The 15085-nt window shown below is 40.5% G+C and overlaps 1 long non-coding RNA gene across 3 annotated transcripts; it reads left to right on the top strand.

Annotated features, from left to right (window-relative positions):
* Nucleotides 1-3377: 3377 nt before the first annotated feature.
* LOC141596907 (uncharacterized) lies at nt 3378-14968 on the top strand. Of its 3 annotated transcripts, none has more exons than XR_012522637.1 (4): nt 3378-3465; nt 3579-3632; nt 3729-3783; nt 14882-14968. It is a non-coding gene; the product is annotated as an uncharacterized LOC141596907 (long non-coding RNA). The 3 variants fall into 3 exon arrangements; XR_012522638.1 differs by lacking the exon at nt 14882-14968 and adding an exon at nt 4004-5083; XR_012522636.1 differs by lacking the exon at nt 14882-14968 and having other exon boundaries at nt 3729-5083.
* Nucleotides 14969-15085: the final 117 nt, after the last annotated feature.

Raw genomic sequence — 15085 nt, 5'->3', positions numbered from 1 at the left:
GTACCGGGACACAGCCAGACATACCCACAACCCGGTGACGGCACCGCAGCACCGCCCATCAAACAGCCGGACCGCAGTCCGCAACAAGGTACTCGGGACACACCTGTGGTATCGGGCCCGGAAGTTTACCAGATACTCTACCAAATGTCGTGTCTTAACCACATCCTTCCCTCCATAATCAAGTTATTTATATGCACATCTCTCTTAGAGTAGGAAGCTCCAAGAGGCGACCCCAGCGTAAGACGGTCTCCCAACCGCCTTACGTCTTCTCAACAACCAAGTATCACCACCAAACTCCGATATACACAAGTATCACCATAATATAGTACACAACTCAATATGCCAAACACGACTCATTATGAAATACAGTTTCCGAATATGCTATGAACATCAAATCCTCCATTATCCCGACTCATAGAGTCGCCATAACTCAATATCATATTATAATGCATTTCCGACAACATATGAGGCTCACCACGATCCTCAAATATCACCATGTGATGCAATACTATTCATATTATGCAAATGATGATAAAAGACACACAAATAAGTATACACATTATCAAAACCGAGTAGGATTAACCTACCTTTTAGCAATTTTCATAAACTACCCGAATCTGACTCGATTCCATTTCATGAGACCGTCAAATCCTATACATTTCACATAATACTATCACAATACATCCTACACTATTATACAATAAAAAACCCCTTATTATTACCCATTAATTACCCATTTTACACATACTAATACTAATTAATTATCCATAACAAATTCCCAAAAGTTATGGTTCATACTAATTGAAAAAGGATAGATCTCAACTTAAAAGGTAAAAAGAAGGAAGGATAAGGTGAGCAATCCTCTAAACCAAGCTTGAATCCCATGGAGAAAGTATTTGTGATGATTTTATAGAGAAGGAAGAGGATTTAGAGTGATAATAAGAAATGATAAAATGATTTAGGATAAAATCCACTTAGGTTTTATCGCGTGCACTGTTCAGCTGCACTCGGTCGAGTGTCGAGTCCACTCGGCCGAGTGCCACTCACTCGGTCGGGTACTGCTGTACTCGGCTGAGTGCCAGCCACTTGATCAGCTGAAAGCTCTTCTTGGTCTACTGATGAAGTCTCAGTAGGTTTAGTCTAAGTCCTACTTGGTATAGTGTATGGCTATACTTTACTCCCGAGTAGTCTCTCATCAAGTCCGATGGTCCTCTTACGCATCCCAACGTTCCTTTACGGGTCCCAATTATCCGGGTATTACAATCTTCCTCCCTTAAAAAGAACTTCAACCCCAAAGTTCGCCTCACTCTCCTTTCCGATACTCTCTCAAGTATCATCCCGTCTCAATACCGATTCTCAAGTCTCTCTCCTTTCCAAGCACCCACTCTTATCATGGCGTTGTCGTTGTCATATCTCTCACTTGGACTCACTCTTGTAATCCCTTACCATGTACACTCTCTTACGCTCGTCCACATATTATGCTTATTTTCCTCTTTAAATCCCAGTTATTACATCCACTCCTCCTAAAAGAGAATTTCGTCCTGAAGTTCACCGCTCAATATCATGAACATTCTTATTATCCATCTAACAAAATCCATATTTAGTAAAACTCTTGGTTAAACACACTTTTTTTCCACTAATGATGTCTCATGATTAACCTCATATAAAGATGATATCTGCAACAGCAAATTTTGTATTGCGATAACTGAAATACAAAATAAGGAAACAAGTAAATCTTATTAATAAATATCAAAAAGTACGTGTATAATCTCTAATGTATCCTCTTACTCTAATATGCCTTAAAGGGTACGTGTACGGAGTACACGTGTGAGGTGGGCATGTAGACAACTTTAATTACTCTACGAGCGATGTTAAGTTGATTTCTTGAGAGGGTCACGATGAATTGAATCTCTCTTGAAGGTTTGAATTTGTGATTGAATCTTCAACGCAGGCGCGCGACACGATTTGATGTGCTTGTTGAATGCTTGCAGTGATTTTGACAGAGAGGATTTGTAGGAATTTGTACCTTGTTCTCTCTAGCTCCTTTGCAATTATGAATTTTTCAACCCCTCAAATAAATGAGGAGAACTCTATTTATAGAGTTTCAATTCCCCTTGTTGGACTTTGGTGGTCACATGCTCATTTGTGGGTTTATTTGTGAACTTGGCCCAAGTTTGCTTCTTGTCGGGTTTAGTCATCCGAATAGCTCCTTTTGTAATCCAAATTGACCCATATTTCATTTAATCGGGACAAAAATAATTAAATTAAGTTAAAATTCAGTATTAACTCCAAATAATTAATTTATTTCATAAATTCGGCACATTAATAAGTTTTCCGTGCCTACAAATTGCCCCCTCGGGACCTTGTCACGTGCACCCTCTTTTGGTATCTTGATGTGGCGGGGTCTCGATCCATTTTGCCTTGACTTGAGAGTCGATGACGAGCGCCCTAACTTGTCGCGAGGGTAGCTCTACTTGAATTGACTTAGAAGTCGATAATGAGCACCCTAACTTGTCGTAAGGATGATCCATCTTTCTTGTACTGTCACCCTGTCATTATCCAACTTGGCGAATGAATTTGTGTTTGACTTGGAAGTCGATGATTAGCACCCTAGCTTGTCGTATGGATGATCCATCTTTCTTGTACTATCACCCTGTCATTATCCAATTTTGCGGGTGAATTTGTGTTTGACTTGGAAGTCGATGATGAGCACTCTAGCTTGTCGTAAGGACGATCTTTCTTTCTTGTAATGTCACCCTGTCATTATCTAACTTGGCGGGTGAATTTGTGTGTGACTTCAAAGTCAACGATTACCTGAACTTGTCGTATAGGCAACCTTTCATTTTTTTTTCCTTTTAATGTGATCCTGTCAATATTTGACTTGGCGGATGACATTTTTCTTGACTTGAAAGTCGATGTGTATCCAAACTATTCGTAAAGGTAGTCTTCTCGAGAGATGTACTCCACTCAAACTTTGGCAAAATTTAACGACATCCTGGCATGACGTCTCATCAGCTAGTAATATGGTATCACCATTTTATTTGTTACCATACCATAACTTGGTGAGACAGAATAACTTGACTTCGTTAAGGTATTTATGTGCAGTGAGTATCCTTTGTCCCACTTTTGTGGCCTATTGTGTGTGCCACACTACTTACATTTCGACACATCACTTGTGGCAAAATAAAATATTACAAATATATTTGTTAATTTTATTGAGGTGTTAGAAGCTAAGTGGTGTGGCACACATAATGGGACACCAAATGGGACAGAGGATCCTCATTGAATTATGTGGGTATTAGATTTCCTAAAAACCAATTAGGAAAGATAGATATAAGGAAGAATCACTTTTTTTTTTTTATCAACTCACAGTAGGGTTTAGATTGAAGGCTACATCCGGAAGCTATATAAAGAGACCATGTACATCGCATATAACAAACAATCCCCCACTTCAATGTTACATGAGTAATTCTTTCATCCATGCTTTTAGATTTGAAAAGCGTCATCGAAAGCCATACTTTTCCTCAACTATCTTAACTCATTAATTTATTTATTATATTTTTTTTTTGACATTGCAGAAACCGGCTTTAAGAGTTGGAGGCTTGCGGCAGATTTGGAATAGAACTATAGAGGTACGTTTTTCTCTTCCTTTTCCCTTGACTATTTTCATTGTCCTTAAATTTGAGATATTTACCACCGAAGCTTGTCCTTCGTCTTTGCTATCTCAGTACAAGCAGGTTTTTTTTCTTTATGCTCTGGAATCTTGGACTATCTGAAAATCGGGTACGAGGTTCACCTTCCTTTTTACTCTTTGTTATCATGTGGCGACTATCTTGTGTTTCTGCCTATACTCCGATCGATTTTGGCATCATGTTAACTTGCTTTTATTTGGATTTTTGTCTCATTTTCTTCTTGATTGACAGCGTGTATTTTCGCTTTGTTTAAAATGTAAATAGTTCATCTACCTTGAACCTTCCTTATCATCAATTCATGCATTCGATAGTGTCAGGGGAACTTGGTCTAGTTCAATGACTCAGCATTCTGATGAGCATATAAAGGAGACGGGGTGGAGATAGCCAAATCCTATATTTTTTCGTCTTACTCCCTTTGATGCATGCCAAACATTTACATGATTCGATATATGGTCTACTCTGCTGGGAAACGAGAAGAGGAGGAAACACAGCACGCTCCCTTTGGTCTTCACATCTCGCGATGAAGATTTTCAGCCGTGACGATAATTGCAGACTCGCCTCAACTATAAGCAGGCCTTTTGAAGAATCAGCAGCCAAAACCTTCCAGGTCAGCGTAAGTGCGTAACAACGGATGAGGCTTTATGGTCATGTATACTTTCTTGTTCGGCAGACATGCTCGGAACCCGCTTCGAATCTTCGATGCTTGCGACAATTTTTTATATCTGGTAGAACAGGATGAATACCTTTTCTTAATTTATTTGATCAGTTGATGCTTGCATTCCCAACCTGAAAATCCCGACCCGTTCCCGATGAATACTAGCCTGAATTTCGAGCTGAGCTCAACACGAACAGAGTCGAATAGCTTGATAGCTTCATGAATAATCTACCCCAAATTGCATCTTGATTTGGCTTGCATCTCGCCTGACTTTGGAGTTTGGACTAAGATTTTTTTTTTTTCAACTTTGACCTTTGATTTATTATGTTTGCCTGTCTCAAGTTCTAAAGAAACGTAAATTTTTGGCAGGGATGAACTTGGTTACGAAAGGGAGATGACCTTGCTTTTTTCTATGAATAAAATAATTAAGTGCACTATTTTCTTTGCCAATTTGCTTTGACAGTGCCACAGTGGTGGATTTTTGGCGCACTTCATTCCTTTTAATTAGAGCCATGTCTTATTGATTTGTGCAGCTTGGATTTTGCAGCCTCATATTTGACTACAAGAGTGTTTATCATCTCCTTGTATCCATCTTCCTATCTTCCTCTCTATCATTTTCGTACACCAAATAAATCTTGTCCGGTTTCTTTGTTTGTATGCTTGAGTGTTGATAGTATATGCAGGCATTATACAACATCTTTCTAGGCAAACCATGCAATTTATTAATCAACAGCTGAAGATTTATTATTACTCAGACAAGTTTAACCAGTCTTCAATTGAGTTGTCAGGGTGAACCCGTTTTTGGTCATCACGATACTCAGACAAGTTATTCCAGTCTTCAATCGAGTTGTCAGGGTGAACCCGTTTGGTCATCGCGACAGGGTGCATTAAGACTTATTATTTGTCAGGTTGAACCCGTTTTGGGTCATTGCGATGGGGTGAAAACTTATTACTTGTCAGGGTGAACCCATTTTGGGTCATCGCGACAGGATGAAAACTTATTACATGTCAGGGTGAACCCATTTCGGGTCATCGCGACGTGAAGACTTATTATTTGTCAGGGTGAACCCATTTTGGATCATCGCGACAGGGTGAACCCGTTCGGGTCATCGCGACACACTTTTGAAGAACCATGCAATGAACCTAGCCCGTCAACTGCAGGAGGTGCAAGAGACAAAAGACTGCGAGCTACTCCGAGTAGGATGATTTCAGTTCTCCTAGAAGAATTGACATGCTAACTCATTGAATGCAAGAGAGATCACGAGCTACTCCGCGTTGAGTCTTTTCGGTCTCTCCACCTTGGAGTTACCATGCAACGAACACAACCGTTGACCACTAGAGAGTTCGAGCTACCAAGTGTCAAGGCACAATGCTACTTTATCAAGTCGAACGATGATCGTTTTTTGAAGGTCCTTCAAATTTTGTGATCTTCGCAAGGCTAACCGTGAAAAGAGTGTGAGAACTCGGCTGAAGTAAAACTCGTCATGAATTAACACGGTCTTGGACTTTACCAACTTGGTTGACGGTTGATTTTAATTTTAGCCGTGCACAGTTTAAGCTCTTGCGGCTAGGAACAATTCTTTTTTTTGGTGTAGGCTGCACTTGAACAAAGTGTTTGCTCAAACTGCCTACGTTCTCGCAAAGCTACCAGGGGTGACAACCTGCAAGATCAAGCCAACGTAGTTCAAAAGAGGTATAGGGTTTGTTTGGAGGTGTGGCTGCACTTGAGCTACATGTTTACCAAATCTGCCTATGTACCTGTAAAGCACGGTGTACTTTACAAGATGAAGCCGACGTAGTTCATAAAAGATGAAAGCATTTTTTTTTTTTTTTTTTTTTTTTTTTTTTTTTTTTTTTTTTTTTTTTTTTTTATATATATTTTTTTTGGCTTGGTATGCAGTTTAACCTCTTGCTTAGGAGCTTTGATGCCCAGTTTAAGCTCTTGCTTAGGATCCTTTACTGTTGGGATTTAAGAATAGTAACGCTTCAAAAACTTACCATTGATTGGGCCTACCCGAACGCCGTCTTCATCCACAATTTTGTAAGCACCATTTGTGTAGACCTCCTGCACCACGTATGGACCATCCCACTTAGAGGTGAATTTACCAACTGGTTTTGGGAGGTGATGATTGGCCTTCGTACCGCAAGGACAAGGTCTCCTACTTGGAAAGAACGAGGGCGCACCTTTTTGTTGAATGCGTGTGACAACCTTGCTTGATAGCACTGGAGCTTTTTTTGAGCCTCTAGTCTTTTTTCATCGAGAGCCTCTAACTCTGCTAAACGCAATTTGTCATTTACATCTTCCATGAGTCCCTCCTGAATAACGATGCACAAGGAAGGGATATGCAATTCTAATGGCAACACGACCTCCACTCCATACAACAACGCATATGGGGTTGCTTGAGTAGGTGTTTTGTATGTGGTACGATACGCCCACAATGCCTTACTAATACTTTCATGCCAGTCTCGCTTTGACTTTGCTACTACTTTCTTCAGCAAGTTGCAAAGGGTCTTGTTGAAGGCTTCAACCAAACCATTTGCAGAAGCATAGTACATTGATGATTTGTATTGCTTGAACTTGAACCTTTCTCCCAGACTTGTCATGAGATGGTTGAAGAACTATTTCCCGTTGCCAGTTGTGATGCGCTGAGGTACACCATATCTGTAAATGATATGGGTTCGAATGAAGTCCACAATATTTTCTTTCTTGACTTCTCGTAATGTGATGGCTTCCGCCCATTTTGAGAAGTAGTCAGTGCTAGCGAGAATATACTCGTGTCAATTTGAGGCCTTTGGAGTAATAGGTCCCACAACATCAAGTCCCCAAGCTTCAAAGGGCCATGAAGAAACCGTAAGGTGTAGCGGCTCTGGCGGTTGGTGTAAGAAGTTTGCGTAGAACTGACAAGGTTCACACTTTTTTGTGAAGTCCATACAATCTTGCACCATGGTCGACCTGTAATACCCCATTATTTTTACACGATCATGAAGTTTAGGCGCAGATTGATGAGTGCCACAAATGCCAGAGTGAGATTCATGCATTGCTTCAGCAGCTTCGCCCTTACTTAGACACCTTAACCATTGGCCTGAGAAAGAACGTCTGTAGAGTGTCCCTTTATAATGAATGAACTTTGGAGCACGTCGGCGTATTTCTACCTTGTGTCTGAGATCCTCGGGCAGTTTTTGGTGGTCCAAGAAATCAATGATAGGTTGACGCCAATCATCTTCATCAGCTATGTAGACACAAATCATATTAGTTCCATCTACGTTTTCTTCTCCTTCAAGCAATGATACTGCCCAACGGTTGTAGACTAGGACTTGCGTAGACTCTTTTGCCCTCAGTGCCAAAGTGGCTGCAAGATTAGCAAGCGCGTTAGCCAACTTATTGGCACTCCTTGGTACATGACCAACGTGGATGTCGTCAAGTTGATTCAGCAGTTGTAATGCCCGTTGATGGTAGGGAATCAAGTCTTCCTTTTTCACTTCATATTCACCAAGGACTTGGTTGACCACCAGCTTTGAGTCTCCGTAGATGTCCATATCCCCGACACCTATTTCGATCGCCATTTGAAGGCCGAGTATGAGAGCTTGATATTCTGCCATATTATTTGTGCACAACCGAGTGAGTGTAAAGGCATATGGCATGAGATGACTTTGTGGAGTTACGAATACAACTCCAGCTCCAGCTCCATCTTGCCTTGCAGCACCATCAAAGAAAATTTGCCATGGAAGTAGGACGTCCACATAGAAAATTTCTTCTTCCGGGAGATCATTTGAAATTTCCCACTCTGCTGGCACTGGATGATCAACAAAGAAGTCGTACTGCTTAAGTAACACTGCCCATTTCGCAAGTCTTCCAGACAAGACTGGTCTTAAGAGTATGTACTTGATTGGATCAACTTTTGAGAACAAGTGTATGGTATGCGCCTGCATGTAGTTGTGACACCCCCATACTCCAAGTGCCTTACCAGGACCACTTAAGGTATGGAAACATCACCATCTCGGTTACCCGAGGCAATGATAATCAAAAGACAATAACGAAACATATTTAAAAGTAAATAGGGTTTAAAGTGATTACATGTCAACTCCAAAACTGTTAAACTGAAATACAAAGTACTCAAAACGGTCTAAATGATAAAACTATCAAAACTACAAAACATCGTCTGACACAGCGGAAGACTTCTAACTGCCACGCGATGACTCATCCTAGCTATCCCATACGCGTCATATCATACCTGCTCAATAACTGCTGACCATCCCCGAACGGATCACCACAGTTTTTTTTAAAATAATTAACGGGGTCAGTACTAATTACATAAAACAAAGCCACAACGAACAAGTGCATAAACAACTCAACAATTCCCCAGTCTCCATAACCAATCTTGTAACACCCCCATACTCCAACTGCCTTACCAGGACCACTCAGGTATAAGGATGCTACCATCTCGGTTACCCGAGATAATGATAATCATAAGACAATAACGAAACAACATTTAAATAGTATAACTTTAGTGAAAGGTTACAATCCAAAACCAAATACCAAAAATACGAATACAAGATCTCAAAACCAACTGTCTACTCAGCTAAATGAAATGTTTATCAAACTAATCATGCTACAGCGAAAGACTCTATCATCTGACGGTGGCACATCCCAGCTATCCCAAGTAACTCGACTCATACCTTTCAACAACCGCTCACCATCCCCGAATGGATCACCACGCTTTTAAAACAATAAAAGGGGTCACACAATTTACTAATCACACAATTTATATAAACCAATAACACAAGAAAACAATCACTCGGACATCACGTATAATCTCCCACAACTCCAAACCCAACTCCACAATCCCGACTACACACTAAAGTGTGTAGCCCCGCGAGTATGATAATATTCAGTGCCCATCGCAACAGTCACTCCACGCCGCCCATATGGGGACCGCACCACAAAGTACCCACCAAATCCCCGCTCATCTCCATCGAGCGATAAACCCAAATTCCTTAATGTGCACATCCCTCCCGTGGCGGGTTCCACAGAGGCGACAATGGGCGTGAAGCCACTCCCGCAAGTGACTCCACTCACCTTCCTGGACACGCCCAAGAACACAACAAAACAAAGATAACACACATGTTACTACAGACTGAACAAACAATCACAACTACTATCAACAACCAAATCCAAAAATCGTCACAATACGAGTATGATAATATTCAACAACCACAACACACCAACAACACATTATGGGACTAATACTGAGTAGGGAAACCCTACCTGGAAAGCATACCATCAGACGATCTCACAAGCTGATATCAAAAGGCTTCTTCTACGAATCCTCCTCCTAACATACAAACATATAATCACTACCAATCACGAAACACAACAAAACCCCCAAATCCCATATTAGGGTTTAACTAACTTTAACGAAATGCTATAAAAACGGTACGTAGATCTTACCCTCGATGCAAGGATCACAAAGGTATAAAGAAAGGTAAAATCCGACCTTCCAAGCTCCGGGGTTTGCCAACAATGCGATTGATGCGAAGAACGTAGTTTGTTTTCTCTTTGAAAGTGATTAGGTTTATAAAAGTGTTTAACGAAAAGTGACGGAAGTAATTATATACTTAATCGCATAATTAACAAAACCCGACAAATCATCACCCCTCAACTTTAAATTAAAACACCAGGGCACGCTACTCGATCGAGTAGTTGAGGTACTCGATCGAGTGCCCCCTACTCGATCGAGTATCAAGGTTACTCGATCGAGTACCCAACAGGTCAGAAACTATTTTAAAACGCAACACACCCTTACTCGACAGAGCAAGGCCCACTCGATAGAGTACCCAGAGACTCATAAAACTGTAGTATTACAGTCTTCCTTCCTTAAAAAGAACTTCGTCCCCGAAGTTCAAACCACAACAAAACAAAGATACACACTACAACTCTCCCGACTCAACAACCAAAACAAAACTCAACATAAAACATGTTACTAACCCAAACTCAACCCGACTCAACCACAACAAACATACCGACACAACATAAAAAGATATAAAAAGCTCTTAAAACTCTTCGCGATCATCTCCTACCCCCTAAAAGGAACAAGGTTACGTCCGCGTAACCATACATACCTGATCAAAAAGGAAAGGGTAATGCTCTCTCATGGCCTCCTCTCGCCTCCCATGTAGCTTCCTCGGTCGCTCGTGGTTAGACCAAAAGGATCTTAAGCAAAACTGTCTCACCACTCCTAGTCTTCCCGACCTTCCACGCCCTCGGTCAAGAATAATTAACAATTAATCGATATCATTTAGGGACCTCAAGATATGATAAGGACTCATCTAGCTCTAAGCTCTCTCCTCATTTCACTCTAACACATGTGACGGGTCACTCACATACTTCATCAATATTAAAACAGAGTGAGATACATGAAACACATTATGCACCCTCTCTAACGCAGTCATAACTCAATACCTCAAGGTAAAGCCGGACGATATGCAACCTCTCCAACCCGCTCTAAGATCTCATAAGGCCCGATGAACTTCGACTCGAAACTTACCTTTCTTCCCAAATATCATAACCCCACGCATAGGAGACACTTTCAGAAGAACCTTGTCCCCAACCCGAAACTCTATATCCCGGCGATGAGATCTAACATAACTCTTTTGCCTATCCTCTCATCCGTTCTCTCATCCGTTCTAATCCGATCATCTTAATCGCTCATCAAACAAGTGCAACATAAACATTAAGATTTTAGCAACCATACTTTATTAAAATCGGTAGAATTCAATTTTCATTAATACAACTTGTAAAATAGTCATTATCAACGTTTGCACCATCTCATGCACCATCTCTCGGTCCTAGAACCATTTGCCTCAAAGACTGTCGTCCCAACAAATCGGACTCCTACATCTCCTCCCATATAAGGCCTCAAACGGTGCCATACCAATACTAGTGTGATAGCTATTGTTGTAAGAAAACTCTATCAAATCCAACCTCTATTCCCAACTACCACCAAAGTCCATCACACAAGCTCGTAACATATCCTCAAGAGTTTTGATTGTTCTCTCGACCGACAAATAAGTGCTGTCACCATAGGATGAAATGCCGTATTTGCACTCATCTTCAAAGTTGTTCCCAAAGATTCCTGCAACTCTTTCCAAAACCTTGAGATAAATCTCGCATCTCTCGAATACTATGTCCTTAGGAACTCCATGTAACTTAAGCACATTCTTCCGATAGAGTTATCCCACTATGCAAATAAGAACAGCCATAGCTAATTGTGCTTTAGTCCATGTATCTTTCATTGGCACAAAGTGAGTGACTTGGTCAACGATCCGATCCACTATTACCCATACCATGTTGTTACCCAACTTACCAAGATAACAATATTGACTCTTTGGCAAACCCACGATAAAATCCATAGAAATGGATTCCCACTTCCACTCGTCAACTAAGTACCTCTAAAGACCGAATCTTACTTTGTGGTCGTCCAACATTGTTAATTCCTTTAACTCTCTCGGCATGTCAAACAACGGGCCACAAACTCAAAATCACAAATAAATAACTTTTTTCTTTCTTCATCCCAGGCCACCAAAACGTGTTCTTTAAATCCTTGTATAGCTTGTCACCACCTGGATGTACTGAATACGGTGTACAATGTGCCTCTGTCATGATTGTCTTTTTCAGCTCCTCATCATTAGGGACACACCACCTCCCATCAAACCTCAAACTACCATCTGTATGAATAGAGAATCGAGACACTGTCCCTTTCTCTACTCCAGATCTCCACTCAACCAACTTAGGATCCAACGCCTGTTTACCTCGAATATCCTCATAAAGATCAGGTTGTACTGTCAAATCTCCCACGACATCCTCTCTTTGCATCATATGTATCCCAAACTTTCCCACCTCATCTCTCAACCTCATCAAACATAGAGCTGTACACAAAGAATGTACACTCTTCCTACTCAAAGCATCAGCAACAACATTGGCTTTCCCTTCATGGTAGATAATATCCATGTCATAATCGCCAATGAGCTCCATCCACCTCCTCTGTCTCATGTTCAACTCCTTTTGAGTGAAGATGTACTTGAGACTCTTGTGATCCGAAAATACCTTAAAGGTCACCCCATAAAGGTAATGTCTCCAAATCTTGAGAGCAAACACCACTGCACCCAACTCCAGATCATGTGTAGGATAGTTCTCCTCATAAGGCTTCAATTGTCTAGAAGCACCCTTCACCCCATCCTCCAACCCACGCAAAGAATCAATGCAACATGATAAACAATAGACAATCACTTTACCGTTCTGCATCAACACACATCCCAACCCATTCTTTGAGGCATCCGTATAAACCTCAAAGTTCTCGATCCCTTCAGTGAATGCTAAGATAAGAGCTTCCGATATAGTAACTTTCCCACCTTAACCAATGGGCACCAAAATCCATCTCCACCATTATTTAAATGGTCAAACGCTCCTTTAATGTTTGGAACGCCGTCTTCTTACAACTCTCATCCCAACGAAATTAATAATTTGTTCTCTTTCCTCATCAAAACCCGTCATCACTAGCTCATAGGTCTAGCTATCTTGGAGAAATCTTTCACGAACCGTCCGCAACCAAGTATCTAGCTAAACACAAGAAACTCCTGATTTCAGCAACATTCTTTGGTGCTTCCCACTTTGTCACTGCCTCAATCTTTGACGGATCCACAACTACTCCCTCCTTAGAGATCACATGCCCCAGAAAAGCAAATTTCTCTAACCAGAACTCACACTTGGACAAACTTTCAATGATATAATAACGAATTAATAATATCCATTTAAACTTTAGCATATAACTCATGTTCCCTCAAAGTCTGCAACACAATCCTCAGATGCTCTTCATGCTCCCCCTTAGTCTTGGAGTAGACTAAGATGTCATCGATAAAAACCACCACAAACTTGTCCAAAAACCTTATAAACAAAACAATTAACTTCTCAAGATTTCTGTTCATCAAATCCATAAACGCAGCCGGTGCATTAGATAACCCAAACGGCATCACCACATACTCATAATGGCCATACCTCGACGTGAAAGTCTTTGGTCTTTGGTATGTCCACCTCTCTAATCTTCACCGATGGTACCACCACCTCAAATTAATCTTGGAAAAGACCCCAACTCGCTACCTTAGGAGATGCACCACTCAACCGATCAAACAGTCATCTATCCTTGGCAAAGGATACTTGTTCTTCACTCACCACAAACTCACTTACGGTTCCACCCCGTAGTCTATGCACAACCTCAAACTCCCATCTTTCTTCTTCACAAAAAGAACTGGTGCTCCTGACGGCGATACACTAGGTCTAATGTATCTCTTCTGTATCAGATCATCTAACTGTTTCCTGAGCTCCTCCATCTCTTTAGGACCCACACTAGTAGAAAAAACTCCTATTGCGTCAACTAAATTGCGTCAGTTCTATAAAACACGACGCAAAAAGTACTCACTTTTGGCGGGAATGCATTTTTCGCCCTTTTTAAGCTATTTTAAACGCGTCGCTTCTTTAAATAAACTGACGTATATAATGCGTCAGTTATATGCAAAACTGACGTATTTGATCAAATACATCAGTTATTTCCTTTAACCGACGTATTTGATATTATATTTTTGCGTCATTTACAAATGAAACCGATGCATATGATATTTAATAAAAAAACAAAACTCTCGAATTCCCGTTCAATTCTCACACCTTGACACCATTGAGACTCTCAATACTTTCGTCAGTACTCCCATCTCTCAACCACCTCAGTCACTCAATCTCAAATTCCTCAACGCACAAGTCCTCCATCACCGTCAACGCACAACTCCTCCATCACCGTCAACGCACCAACGTACATCGTGCATCACTCATGGCCACCGTCCTTGCTTGTTCGACTCCGACGGTCTCCTTTTAGACCCTTAGATCTGGGACGCTCTGAAATAAGTCCTAATAATTGGTATTTGGTAAAAACTTTCTCTCGTCTCTTTTATTATATTAATTATTACTTGGGTTTTGTTGATTCTTGGGTGAAATTCATTGATTATTTATTTTTATTTTTTTCTATTTCAGCCCTACTAGATCTATGTTTTTTTTTCTGATTTTGATTGATGATTTTGGCCTAAATGTATTTTCTTTGATGACTGGTTAGTTTTGGTTTTCTTGTTTCAAGTTTGTTGCTTTAATTTCTGAGCTAGGGTTTTGTTTTTTTTATAGAATTGGGGAAAAATTGATTTGGTGTTAGGTTTTGTCTTATGACTTCCTCTTTACTTCAGTTTTATGCTAGTTTTTTCAATCATATGTTCATGTTATTCAATTGTGTTGATGAGGGCGTCAGATTTTGGGGGCCATCTGAAGGAATGGCGGATGATGGGTGAGAAATGGTCCAATGAGGCATGAAATTTTGATTATACGTTTTGATTATTCTGTTTGGGTAACAGTAACATCGTCTTTATGTGGCTTGTGTTCTTGTTTTTATTCTATTTTCAAAATGAGTGTCAAATTTGTTTTACTAATCGTACACTCAAACAGATGACATGTTTAATCGGAAACAACGCTCTTGAGCTCAAGATAGCTCTACAACAAGGGCATCGAATACTAGTCCATTGAAGGTTTGTTGCTTCATACCTTATTTAAGTTACTACTTTTTTATTTGTTGAGTCACTTGTTATCTGGTATATGCCTTTCCATATTAATATTAATATTTTTTTTGAAAGAGTCTTTCCATGTTATTAT

Source organism: Silene latifolia, chromosome 8 (genome assembly GCF_048544455.1).
Source record: "Silene latifolia isolate original U9 population chromosome 8, ASM4854445v1, whole genome shotgun sequence".
Lineage (NCBI taxonomy): Eukaryota > Viridiplantae > Streptophyta > Magnoliopsida > Caryophyllales > Caryophyllaceae > Silene > Silene latifolia.
The sequence above is the reverse complement of the archived record's forward strand: the minus strand, read 5'-3'. Positions and strand labels throughout refer to the sequence as shown.